Raw genomic sequence first — 14,935 nt, 5'->3', positions numbered from 1 at the left:
CATTTTGAATATTGGACAGAGCATCTAGAAAGAAGGTAAACAAGAAAACAGAACCTGAATGACACTATAAACCAACTAGACTTAACAGATATATACAGAATATTCCATCCAACAACAGCACAACATACATTCTACTCCAGTGCACATGGATCATTCTCCAGGCTAGACCACATGTTAGGTCACAAAGCAAGTCTTAATAAATTTAAAAAGATTGAAATCATGCAAAGTATTTTCTCTGTCCACAACAGAGTGAAACTAGAAATCAACAAGAGAAGAAAAAAAACTAGAAAATACACCAATGTATGGAAATTAAACAACACAGTATTAAACTACCAATGGGCCAAGAAATAAATCACAAATTTCTTAGAGTCAAATGAAAATGAAAGCACAACATACCAAAACTTAGGCAATACAGCGAGGCAGTACTCAGAGGGAAACCTATAGCGATAAATGACTACATGAAAAAAAAAAAAGATTTTGAATCAACAACTCAATTCAACAACTTCAGGAACTATAAAGAGAAGAGCAAACTAAGCCTAAACCTATCAGAAGAAAGGAAATAATAAACATCAGAACAGAAAAAATGAAATTGAAAACAGAAAAATAATAGAAAAAAATCAACAAAACCAGAAGTTGGTTCTTTGAAAAAATCAATAAAATGGACAAACCTCCAACTAGACTGATTAAGAAAAAAAGAGAAAGATGCAAATAAACAAAATAGGAAATGACAGAGGAGACTTTTTTTAATTGTTGTAGTTAAATGAAGTTTACATTTCAAGTTAGTCTCCCATACAAAAGTTTTTATACATACATTGTTATGTGACCCTAATTGCTCTCCCCATTCTGCGACAGCACACTCCTCCTTTCTGCCCCTGATTTCCCATGACCATTCAACCAGCTCCTAACCCTCTCTGCCTTCCCATCCCACCTCTGGAAAGAAGCTGCCCCCTTGGTCTCTTGTATCTACTTGACTAAGAGGCACACTCTTCACAACTATCACTTTATGTCCCACAGTCCAGTTCAATCCCTGTCTGAAGAGTTGGCCTTGGAAATTGTTTTAGTTCTGGGCTGATAGAGAGTCCAGGGACCATGCTTTCCAGGGTACCTCCAGTCTCAGTCAGACCATTAAGTCTGGTCTTCTTACTAGAATCTGAGTTCTGCACCCCATCCTTCTGCTGCTCCATCAGGGACTCTGTTGTGTTTCCTGTCAGGACATTCATTGGTGGTAGCTGGGCACCATCTAGTTCTGCTCTCAGGCTGATGACGTCTCTGGTTTATGTGGCCCTTTCTGTCTCTTGGGCTAATACTTTCCTTGTGTCTTTGGTGTTATTCATTCTCCTTTACTCCAAGTGGTTGGGACCAATTGATGCATCTTAGATGGCCACTTGCAAGCTTTTAAGACCCCAGATGCCGCTCACCAAAGTAGGATGCAGAACATTTTCTTAATAAGGTTTGTTATGCCAATTGACCTAGTTAAGAGGAGACATTTCTGACCTGAGAGAAATAAAGAGAATTATAACAGAATATTATGAACAACTGTATGTCAACAAACTGGATAACCTAGATGAAATGGACAAATTCTTAGAAACACACAACTTACCCAAACTGACTCAAGAGGAAATAGAAAATCTCAACAGACCTATAACAAGTGAAGAGATCGAATCAGTGATCAAAAACCTCCCAACAAAGAAAGTCCTAAAGCAGATGGCTTCACTGGGGAATTCTAGCAAACATTTAGAGAAGAACTGACACCAATCCTGTTTAAACTCGTCCAAAAGAGAGAGAAGGAAGGGATACTCCCTAATTAATTCTGTGAAGCATACATAACCCTGATACCAAAGCAAGACAAAGACACAAGAAAAGAAAAATAAAGGTCAATATACAGATATAAAAATTCTCAACAAAATACTAGTGAAGAGAATACAACTGCATATTAAGAGTCATACAACATGACCAAGTGAGATTTATTCCAGGAATGCAGGGATGATTCAATAGAAAATCAATCAGCATAATAGAATGCACCACATCACTAGAACACAGGAAAAGAACCACATGATCATCTCTATGGATGCAGAAAAAATACTTGATAAAATCCAATACCCTTACTTTTAAAAAAAAAAATTGATTGTGTTTTAGGTGAAAGTTTATGCACAAATTAGTTTTTCATTCAAAAATTTTATACACAAATTGTTTTGTGACATTAGTTGCAATCCCTGCAATGTGTCAGCACTCTCCTCGTTTCCCTTTCCAGCCTGGGTTCTCAGTGTCCATTCATCCAGTTTTCCTGTCCCTTCCTGCTTTCTTGTCTTTGCTTTTGGGCAGGTGTTTCCCATTTGGTCTTGTATACTTGATTGAACTAAGAAGCACGTTCCTCACGTGTTATTGTTTGTTTTATAGGCCTGTCTGATCTTTGGTTTAAAGGTGGACTTCATGAGTGGCTTCAGTTCTGAGTTAGCAGGGTGTCTACGGGCCATAGTCTTCGGGGTTCCTCCAATTACCATCAGACCAGTAAGTCTGGTCTTTTTTTGTGAATTTAAATTTTATTCTACATTTTTCCCCCTCTCTGTCAGAGACTGTATTGTGATCCCTGCCAGAGTGGTCCCAATACCCTTTCTCAATGAAAACTCTGAAGAAGATTGGAATAGAAGGGATGATCCTCAATATGATTAAGGGCATATATGAAAAACCAACATCCAGCATTATACTTAATAAAGAAAGACTAGGAGATTTGTCCTTGAAATTGGGAACAAGACAAAGGAGGCTGCTCTCACCACTTCTGTTCAAAACGTATTTGAAGTCCTAGCCAGAGCAATGAGACAAGAAAAATAAACAAAATGTATCCAAATCAGAAAAGAAGTAAAATTATCTCTATTCATGGATGACATGATCCTATATATAGAAAATCCCAAAGAATCCACAAGAAAGCTTCTAGAGCTAATAGAGGAATTCATCAAAGTTGCAGAGTACAAAGTCAACAAACAAAAATCAGTTGGGTTTCTATACACCAGTGTCTTAGGCTGGGTTCTCTACAGAAGCAAAACCAGTAAAGAGTATAAATATATATAGATAGAGAAAGAGATTATATCAAAGAAACAGCTCATGTGATTGTAGAGACTAGAACATGCCAAGCCCGTAGATCAGGGTAGAGGCCTCTCCCAATTCACGTAGCCACAGAAGCTGGAAAACCCAAGGTCAGCAGGTCAGAGAGCAGGGCCCCCACTCACAGGCTGTGAGGGTTGACACATTCCAAGATCAGCAGACAAGACCGCAAGGTTTCTCCTGATTCAAGTAGCCGCAGGGGCTGGAGAACCCAAGATCAGTAGGTCGGGGAACAGGACTCCTGCTTGCAGGCTGTGAAGATTGACAAATCCCAAGATCGACAGGTAAGCTGCTAGCTCAAGTCCCAAGAACCAGAAATGAGACGACAAGAGACAGCTGCTGGGTCTGGAACAGGCCAAAAACCTTGGCAAGTTTAGCAGGAAGGAAGTAGCCAGTGGAGGGCAGAGAGATGAAGGCTGAGGGGGGTGGTGAGCTGCCACAGGCCCAACCTCTACCAGTACCACTCAGATCACAATATTATACAACTGCCAAAACGCTGAGAATCATGGCCTAGCCAAGTTGACATACAATCTTAACCATCACAACCAGCAGTGAGAAATCTGAATGGGAAATTAGGGAAACAATTCCATTTACAATAGCATCTAAGAGAGTAAAATACCTAGGAATAAATTTAATCAGGGACACGAAAGACTTATGCAATGAAAATTTGTAAAACACTGCTGAAGAGATTAAAAAATAGATAAATGGAAAAATGTTCTATGTTCATGGATTGGAAGACTTAATATTGTTAAAATATCAATACTATTCAACGCAATCCCAATTAAAATTCCAGCAGCCTTCTTTACAGAAATGGGAAACCAATCTCTCAACTTTAAATGGAATGGCCAGAGGCCTCAAATAGATAAAGAAATGTTGAAGGAGAAGAACAAAGTAAGAGGACTCATACTTCCTAATTTTAAAACATACAGCTACAGGACTCAAGTAGCCTGGTACTGGTATAACAATAGACACATAGACCAATAGAATAGAATTGAGAGTCCAGAAATAAACCCACACACCTGTAATCAGCTGATTTTTGACAAGGGTGCAAAGTCCATTCGATGGGGAAAGAAGTGTCTCTTCAATAAACCGTGTTGGGAAAATTGGATTTCCACATGCTGAAAATGAAACAGGACACATGCCTAACACCATACACAAAAACAAATTCAAAATGGATCAAGGACCTAAAAGTGCAAACTAAAATGATAAAATTCTTAGAAGAAAATTCAGGGGCAAGGCTGTCGGCCTAACTTTTAACAATGGACTATCTAATATAATAACAAAAGCACAAACAACAAAAATAAATGAATGGGACCTCATAAAAATTAAAAACTTTAGTTCATCAAAAGACTTTACCAAAAAAGTGAAAAGACAAGCTACCAGCTGGCAGAATATCTTTGAAACCATACAGCCGACAAGAATCTTATGACTAAAATATATATATATAAAACTTTGACAACTTACCAACAAAAAGATAAATAACCAAACCAAAAAATAGCAAAGGACCTGGGAAGACATTTCACTAAGGATATTCAGATGGCCACCAAACACATGAAAAGATGCTCAATGTCTTTAGCCATCAGAGAGATGCAAATCAAAACCACAATGAGATACTATTTCACTCGCACTCCTTAAACCAAATCCATTGCCATCAAGTCGATTCCAACTTATAGTGACGCTATAGGACAGAGTAGAATTGCCCCATAGGGTTTCCAAAGCCGTAAATCTTTACAGGAGCAAACTGCCACATCTTCCTGCTGAGGAGTGGCTGGTGAGTTAGAACCACTGACCTTCATCTCACATACTTTGGACCTGTTATCTGGAGGGACCAGTCCCTGGAGAAAGACATCATGCTTGGTAAAGTAGAGGGTCAGTGAAAAAGAGGAAGATCTTCAAGGAGATGGATTGACATAGTGGCTGCAACAATAGGCTCAAACATAGTAATGATTTGAGTATGCTGCAGGGCGGGCCAGTAGTTTGTTCTGTTGTACATAGGGTTGCTATGAGTCAGAACCAACTCAACAGCACCTAACAACAACAACAATAGACAGTTCACATAAATGGAATCATGCAATATGTGGTCTTTTGTTGCTGACTTCTTTTATGTAGCATAATATTTTTAAGGTCATCCATGTAGTAACATGTATCAGTACTTCATTTCTTTTTTTTTAATTTTATTTGTTTTGTTGTTGGTATTGAGAATATACACAGCAAAACATACACCAATTCAACAGTTTTTACATGTACCATTTAGTGATATTGATTACATTCTCTGAGTTGTGCAACCACTAAGAGAATGAAGTCTTGATACATGCTAATATATGGATGGAGCTTGAAGACATTATACTGAGTGAAACAAGTCAATTACAAAAGGACAAATATTATATAATCTCACTTATATAAAAAGACAAGAGCAGGTGATTTTTCCAGGCATGGACCAGTAATGTGAAATTTGTTTCCAAAAATGGAAGGTGTCGAGAGACCAAAGAAAGAGGCAGGCAACTCCAGTGTGGCAGCAAAGGAGTATATTAGGGAAACACGTATGAGGCAAGTCCTCGGTGGCTGCAGGACCAGAGCAGGTCTCCACGTCCCACAGTGGGAGGGCAGAGGTTTTATAGTGGTAGTGGACAATAGTGGCTCCATGCCACTGTCTTACATAAGAACGCAAACCGTAGTGAACTAGCAGATCACGTGCAGTTCAACCTCTCAAAGCCTGTTTCCCCTTCACAAATGTATAGACACCAAAGTCATTCGTTGTTACCAGGGGCAGGAGGGAAAGGGAAAGGAGGAATTATTTCTTATGGAGCACTGAATTTTGGTTTATGGTGACAGAAAAATCACATTGTTAAGGGTAGGGTTGCACAGATGATTAATGTAATTGCTGTCAATAAATTGTACACCTGCAAAAAGTTGAATTGGCAAAAATTGTGTGATAGGTATATTTATAACAAAAGAGCAGCTGCTGAGGCTGCCTTATACAAATACCTCATGGGATTTGGTTTCTCTGTTTGAAGGTTTAGAGTCATGATTTCATGGGACATCTCAGTTAATTGGTCTAATATTGTGTTTAGCGCTTCGATTCTTCCTCCTAGTTTGTTGTATAATGCCTGAGGTCATAAAACCTTGCAAGAGGTCATCCTAAGTACATCACTTGGTCTCTGTTCACCTGGAGCAACAGAGGAAGAAGGAGAGTCAGGAATAGAAGGAGTAAATGGGATATGTGGCTAATTGCCTCCATGAACAACTGCTTCCTTTACCATGAGACTAGCAGAACTGGGTGGGGCCCGGCTACCATTATTGAACGTTTTCATCGAAGATTCTATAGAAGAATCCTGATCAAAAGGGGGAAAATGCAGAATAGAATTTAAAATTCTCAAGGAATTCAGATTTCCTGGAACCATGGAGACTAGATGAACCCCCAAAACTATTGCCCTAAAATAATCTTTAATCCTTAAACAAAATATATCTCTAGAAGTCTTCTTAAAACCAAACAATAATTTAGCTTAATTAGTAAAGAATATCAGCCTTGAGAATTTTGCTCTTTTAAGAACTATCTATATGGGACCACATTGAGGACAGCAACTCAAAAGAATATACAGAAAACTTAGGGGGCAGTGAGTTTATGTTAACGGTGGAGGAAGAATTTGGAAAAGTAAGGTGAGAATGGTTGCACAACTTGAAGAATGTAATCGATGTCCCGGAATTGTACCTGTAGAAACTGTTGAATTGGTGTATGTTCTGTTGTGTATATTCTCTACAAAAACAACAAAAATTTAAATTACAAAAATAAATAAATAGAAATAAAATCGTAATTTTAGAAATCTTGCACTTGAGTCAAGTGAAAAAGCTGAGGCTAAAGCCTCAGGCTTTGGGGTCCAACAGCAGAAGAGGATCCCTGGCACCCATAGCCAGACCCATGGAAGCTGGACACCCCTGAGGATCCCCAGACCCTGGATAGAGGATCCAGCCAGATGAGGGTTTTCAGAGGCCATGACGCCCATGAGGGGAAGGGAGGCTGAGAGGTCAGGGTTGAAATTAAAGAGGAATAGCAAACCCAGTCCTCATTCCCCAGTGTGGGCCCAGTTCTCCCCAACACATCCTTTATCCCTTTCATAGAGCCTGTCTCAGTTATCTAGTGCTGCTATAACAGAAATACCACAAGTGGATGGCTTTAACAAAGAGAAATTTCTTCTCTCCCAGTCTAGGAGGCTGTAAGTCCAAATTCAGGGTGCCAGCTCCAGGAGAAATCTATCTCTGTTGCCTCTGGGGAAAGGTCCTTGTCATCAATTTTCCCCAGTTGAGGAGCTTCTCAGTGCAGGGACCCCGGGTCTGAAGGACACACTATCCTCCTGGCTCTTGTTTCTTGGTGGTATGAGGTCTCCCCCCACCCTGTCTCTCTGTTTGCTTTTCTTTTTTATATCTCTAAGGAAATTGACTAAGACACAGTCTAATCTTGTAGATTGAGTGCTGCCTCATTAATATAACTGCCTCTAATCCTGCCTCATTAACATCATACAGGTAAGATTTACAACGCATAGAAAAATCGCGTCAGATGATAAAATGGTGGACAATCACATAATGCTGGGAATCATGGCCTAGCCAAGTAGACACATATTTTGGGGGGACGCAACTCAATCCATAACAGAGCCCTTCTGAAAGAGTTCTTGTCAGGTGCCAAGACCGGCTGTCACAGCCCCACAACACACAACGCTGCCTGGATGAGTGGTTTCCATCTGGGGGATGACACACTGGATTATATGGATTATATGGATTATATCACCATGATGTCTGCCCAGCACCCTGGGCCCGGCCTCCAGGCCACAGAGGCAGGATAATGAACCAGGCCAGGCACAGTGCAACCCCACCTCAGGCCACAGTGATTGGCTATGGGGTGGTTATGTGATCCAAACAGAACCAATCAGATCCCTACCCCAGGAATTTCTTACTGGAACTAAGAGAAAGGAGTGCTTTCTCCTCTGTCACAAGTTCCAAAGCAGTGTTCAAAAGCCTCTCAGAACCATGTCCCTTGGCTCACAGAAATGGGATTAGGACAGTGAAAGTGCCAGCCTGATGACTTTGGAGGCTGTCTTAGTTATCTACCTTTTGCCACAGAGTCAATTCTGACTCATAGCAACCCTATAGGACAGAGTAGAACTGCCCCGTAGGGTTTGCAAGGAGAGGCTGGTAGATTCGAACTGCTGACCTTTTAGTTAGCAGCCGAGCTCTTTAACCACTGCACCACCAGGTCTCCATCTTAGTTATCTTGTGCTGCTATAACAGAAATACTGCAAGTGGGCGGCATTAACAAACATAAATTTATTTTCTTACAGTTTGGAGGCTGGAAGTCTGAATTCAGGGTCCTGGCTCTAGGGGAAGGCATTCTCTCTCTGTCGGCTCTGGGGAAAGGTCCTTGTCTCTTCAGAGCTCCTGCTCCTGGACGATCTTCATGTGGCTTGGTATCTCTCTTCTCCCATCTCCACTCCTCTTGTTTCCTTGTTTAATCTCTTTTATATCTTAAAAGAGATTGACTCAAAACACAGCCTACACTAATCCTGTCTTATTAACATAACAAAGACAACCCGTTCCCAAATGGGATTATAACCACAGGCATACAGATTAGGATTTACAACACATATTGGTGGGGGAGGGGGGAATGCAGTTCAATACATAACAGAGGCCCTGGATACAGCCGTTTCTGAGCCTGTGACTCCCCATCTCCTCATTGGCTACATGAGGCCCTAAGTGTCACTTTTTTGCGTACATCACTTGGATTTTGGTTTCTGCCACTGGCAATGGGTCTGATGTAGGTTCTGGAGGCATATAAAGAGGCCCCTGAGAGCTCACCCTGTTTGGCCGTTTCTGACCTTCCAACATCTATAGTTTCCCCTTTGCACATAGCCACTTCAAAAGGCCGAATTTCAGCACTGGTCTCCACCTGCTCTCCTCTGTCTCTGGAGTCCATTCAGGCTCACCAAAAAAAATCACAGGAGGCCAACTGCGGGTGTCTATTGTTTTCTCATTTTCAACTTCATTGATTTCTGCTCTTATCTTTATTATTGCCTTCTTTCTGCTTGCTTTGGATTTATTTTACTCTTCTTTTACTAGATTCTTGAGGTGAGAGCTTAGATTTATGATTTGAAATTTTTTCTCTTTTCTAATGCAAGCATTTAGTGCTATAAATTTGCCTCTTAGCACTGCTTTGGCTGTGTTCCTCAACCTTTTAATATGTTGTCTTTTCATTTTCATGAAGCTCAGTGTAGATTTTAAATTTAATTTGAGACTTCCTTTTTGACCCAAGAGCTATTTAGAAGAGTCTTTTTAGTTTCCAAGTGTTTGTAGGTTTTCCTGTTGCCTTTCTGTTATTGATTTCTAGTTTGCTTCCATTGTTGTCAAAGAACACACTGTATGATTTTCAATTTTCTTTAATTTGTTGAGATTTGTCTTATGATCTATCTTGGCATGTGTTCCATGGGCACTTGAAAAGAATGTGTATTCTGCTGTTGTGGAGTGTTTTGTAAATATTGATTAACTCTATTTGTTGTTGAGTTTTATTATATCCTTGATGATTTTCTGTCTAGTTGTTCTATCAATTTTTGAGAGAGGTATGTTGAAGTCTCCAACTATAATTGCGGATTTGTCTTTTTCTCCTTTCACTTCTAACAGTTTTTGCCTCAAATATTTACAGTTCTGTTATCTGGTGCATACATATTTAGGACTGATATTTCTTCTTGGTAAATTGACCCTTTTATTGTTACATACTACCCCTCTCTGTCTCTGATAATTTTCTTTGCTTGAAGTCTACTTTCTAATATTAATATAGTCACTCCTGCTTTCTTTTGACTAATGTTTGCATGAGATATCTTTTTTCATCATTTAATTTCAACCTGCCTTTCTGTATATATTTGAAGTGAGATTCTTGTAGACAGCATTTAGTTGGGTTATATTTTTTAATCCACTTGGCCAATCTCTTTTAATTGGTGTATTTAGACCATTTACATTTAATATAATTATTGACGATATGTTAAAGCTTAAGTCTACCATTTTATTTGTTGTTTTCTTTTTGTTATCTCTGTTTTTGTTTTCTCTATTTTTTCTTTCTTGCCTTCAAATGAATTACTTGAACATTTTTTAGAATCGCATTTTTATTTATCCATCATGTCTTTGAGTGGATCTCATTATATAGCCTATTTTAGTGATCACTCTAAGTATTATTGTATCATAATACAGAACTTATCACAACCTCCTTGTGTGATCATTTTACCAGTTTGAGTAAAGTATAGAAAACTTATCTCCTTTTATGTAACTTTACCCTCCCCCATTTATACAGGTATATGTCACTTAACATCCATGATACATTCCCCGGAATAGGACATTATGCAACTTGGACATTGTGTGAACACCATATTATATACAGGCAGCCCCTGTAAAATCCCTAGTTAGATTCTTGTAAAGCCTATTGTATTAAAACCTTATGGGAGCCCTCCAGACAAAGCCCAAGAGTTTTATCCACTGGATGCAGGAGGCTTGCCTTGCCAGGTGGGTAGCTGGGCGGGCTGGGGGCTTGCACTGACATCCAGATTGGGACTTTGTACACATCCAGGTGCAGGGCAGGGGAGGGTGCACAGGGGACGTGAAGAGGTGCCCGCAGGGAGTGAGTGTGCAGGTATGAGGAGCACTGCTGACATTGGCAGCCCTGGTCACTGCCACCCTGTTAGTGCAGTCACTTCCTGATCATCTACAGCTGCCATTACCACCACCCAGAACCAGGAACACATGAGCACCCCAGGCCTGGCTGGCATCCCCACCAGCGAATGCTGCAGGAGAAGAGGAGTCATGGCAGATGCCACCCTGAGCCAGGAGTGAAAAGCTGCATTGCTGCTGGGCAGGGGGATGAAACCAGAAGGAGGGAAATGAAGAGGCAGAGGAGGAGAAGATGCTGTGGGGATTGTGATGCATGCTGGAGACCTGCTGCTCATTCACTCTGGGAGGGTTGTGGTCTTTAAAACTATTAGGGGGGAATAATAAACAAAAGGAGAACTGCTTTCCTTTAAAAAAAAAAACCTTATGGGACCATGGACGTATATGCGGTCAGATGATGCTCAAACAGATGTTATACGGTGCTTGGCTGTTGTTGTTAGGTGCAACAGAACAAAACACTTTCTGGTCCTGTGCCATCCTCACAATTGTAGCTATGTTTGAACCCATTATTGTAGCCACTGTGTCAGTCCATCTCGCTGAGGGTCTTCCTCTTTTATGCTGACCCTCTACTTTACCAAGCATGATGTCCTTATCCAGGGACTGGTCCCTCATAATAATATGTCCAAAGTACATGAGACAAACTCTTGTCATCCTTGCTTCCAAGGAGCAATCTGGCTGTATTTCTTCCAACACAGGTTTGTTCATTCTTCTGGCAGTCCATGGTATATTCAATATTCTTCACCAACACCATAATTCAAAGGCATCAATTCTTCTTCAGTCTTCTTTATTCATTGTTCAGCTTTCACATACATATGAGGCAATTGAAAATACCACCACTTGGGTCAGGCGCACCTTAGTCCTCAAAGTGACATCTTTGTTTTTTAACAGTTTAGAGAGGTTATTTGCAGTAGATTTGCCCAATGGAATATGTCGTTTGATTTCTGGACTGCTACTTCCATTGGCATTGATGTGGATCCAAGTAAAATGGAATCCTTGACAACTTCAATATTTTCTCCATTTTCATGATGTTGCTTATTAGTCCAGTTGTGAGGACTTTTGTTTTCTTTATGTTTAGGTGTAATCCACACTGAAAGCTGTAGTTTTTGATCTTCATCAGTAAGTACTTCAAGTCCTCTTCAGTTTCAGCAATCAAGGCTGTGTCATCTGCATATCACAGGTTGTTAATGAGTCTTCCACCAATCCTGATGCCATATTTTTCTTCCTATAGTTCAGTTTCTCGGATTATTTGCTCAGCATACAGATTGAATAAGTATGGTGAAAGGATACAACCCTGATGCATACCTTTCCTGACTTTAAACCATGCAGTATCCCCTTGTTTTGTTCGAACCACTGCCTCTTGGTCTGTATACAAGTTCCTCATGAGCACAATTAAGTGTTCTGGAATTCCCGTTCTTCACAATGTTATCCATAATTTGTCATAATCCACACAGTGGAATGTCTTTGCATAGTAAGTAAAACACAGGTAAACATTTTCCTGGTACTCTCTGCTTTCAGCCACGATCCATCTGACATTACACAATGATGTTCATCCTTCCACATCCTCTTCTGAATCCGGCTTGACTTTCTGGCAGTTCCCTGTTGATGTACTGCTGCAATTTTTTTGAATTGTCTTCAGCAAAATTTTACTTGCGTGCAATATTAATGGGATCCCTGGTGGCGCAGTGGTTAAGAGCTCAGCTGCAAACCAAAAGGTTAGCTGTTAGAATCTACCAGTTGCTTCTTGGAAACTCTATAGGGCAATTCTATTCTGTCCTATAGGGTCTCTATGAGTTGGAATCAACTTGATTGCAACAGGTTTGGGTATGTGTGTGTGTGTGTGATATTAATGATATGGTTCAATAATTTCTGAATTTTGTTAGATCACTTTTCTTTGGAATGAGCACAAATATGGATCTTTCCCAATCGGTTGGCCAGGTAGCTCTATTTCAAATTTCTTGGCATAAATGAGTGAGCACCTCCAGTGCTGCATCTGTTTGTGAAACATCTCAATTGGTATTCCTTCAATTCCTGGAACCTTGTTTTTCACCAATGCCTTCAGTACAGCTTGGACTTTTTCCTTCAATACCATTGGTTCTTGACAATATGCTCTCTCCTGAAATGGATGAATGTCGACCAATTCTTTTTGGTACAGTGACTCTGTGTATCCCTTCCATCTTCTTTTGATGTTTCCTGGGTAGTTCAATATTTTGTCCACAGGATCCTTCAAAATTGCGACTTGAGGCTTCAATTTTCTCTTCAGTTCTTTCTGCTTGAGAAATGCTGAGCATGTTCTTCCCTTTTGGTTTTCTAACTCCAGGTATTTCCACATTTCATCATAATACTTTACTTTGTCTTCTTGAGCCACTCTTCGAAATCTTCTGTTCAGCTCTTTTACTTCATCATTTCTTCCATTCACTTTAGCTACTCTACGTTCAAGAGCAACTTTCAGAATCTCTTCTAACATCCATTTTGGTTTTTTCTTTCTTTCATGTCTTTTTAATGACCTTTTACTTTCTTCATGTATAATGTCCTTGATGTCATTCCACAACTCATCTAGTCTGTGGTCATTTGTGTTCAATGCATCAAATCTATTTTTAGATGTCTCGAAATTCAGGTGTGATATACTCAATGTTGCATTTTGGTTCTAGTGGATCTGTCTTAATTTTCTTAAGCTTCAACGTAAACTTGTATATGAGTAATTGATGGTCTGTTCATCAGTCAGCTTCTGGCCTTGTTCTGACTGATAATATTGAGATTTTCCATCATCTTTTTCCACAGATGTAGTGGATTTGATTCCTATGTTTTCCATCCAGTGAGGTCCACGGGTATAGTCATCATTTATGTTGTTGAAAAAAAGGTATTTGCAACAAATAAGTCTTCGGTCTTGCAAAATTCTATTATGCTACCTCCAGCATCGTTTCTATAACCAGGGCAGTATTTTCCAACTACAGATCCTTCTTTGTTTCCAGCTTTCGCATTCCAATCACCAATAATTATCAATGCATCTTGATTGCTTGTTTGAGCAATTTCAGACCTCAGAAGTTTATTTTAAAAATCTCCAATTTCTTTATCTTAGGCGTTAGAGGTTGGTGTGTAAATTCAAATTATACTTGTACTAACTGGTCTTCCTTATGGGCATCCACATCATTAAGGTTGACTCTACTTTGAGAAAGCAGCTCTTCCCCAGTTGTATTTTGAGTACCTTCCAACCTGAGAGGCTCATCTTCTGTCACTATTTCAGACTATGTTTTGCTGCCATTCATAAGGTTTTCACTGGCCAATTTTTCAGAAATAGATCACCAGGTCCTTCCTCCTAGTCTGCCTTAGTATGGAAGCTTTGATGAATCCTGTCCACCATGACTGACCCTGCTGGTATTTGAAATACTGGTGGCATAGCTTCCAGCATCATAGCAACATGCAAGCCACCACAGTACAACAAACTGACAGATGCATGTCTACTTATCTTAAATATTTCCTCGAAATGCATTTAGAACCACATCAGTGTTATCATTTTTGCTTCAACCATCAAATACAATTTAGAAAACTCAAGACGAAAAGGAAAGATTATTGTATTTACCCATATTTATTATCATTTTTTTCTTTCTTCTTTCCTGATGTTCCAAGCTTCCTTCTTTTATCATTTCCTTTTTGTTTAGATAACTTCCTTTAGCCATTCTTTATTTTTTTTATTTTTTCTCAAACAAAACTTTATACATACATTGTTACGTGACCATAATTGCTCTCCCCATACCATGACAGCACACTCCTCCTTTCCACCCCTGATTCCCCATGTCCATTCAACCAGCTCCTAACCCTCTCTGCCTTCCCATCTCACCTCCGGACAAAAGCTGTCCATTTAGTCTCTTGTATCTACTTGATCTAAGAGGCACACTGCTCACGAGTATCACTTTATGTCCCACAGTCCAGTCCAATCCCTGACTGAAGAGTTGGCCTCGGAAATTGTTTTAGTTCTGGGCTGATAGAGAATCCAGGGGGCATGCTTTCTGGGGTTCCTCCAATCTCAGTCAGACCATTAAGTCTTGTCTTCTTACTAGAATTTGAGTTCTGCACCCCACCTTTCTCCTGCTCCATCCGGGACTCTCTGCTGTGTTCCCTGTCAGCGCAGTTATTGGTGGTA

Source organism: Trichechus manatus, unplaced genomic scaffold (assembly GCF_000243295.1).
Source record: "Trichechus manatus latirostris isolate Lorelei unplaced genomic scaffold, TriManLat1.0 scaffold00179, whole genome shotgun sequence".
Taxonomy (NCBI): domain Eukaryota; kingdom Metazoa; phylum Chordata; class Mammalia; order Sirenia; family Trichechidae; genus Trichechus; species Trichechus manatus.
The sequence above is the reverse complement of the archived record's forward strand: the minus strand, read 5'-3'. Positions refer to the sequence as shown.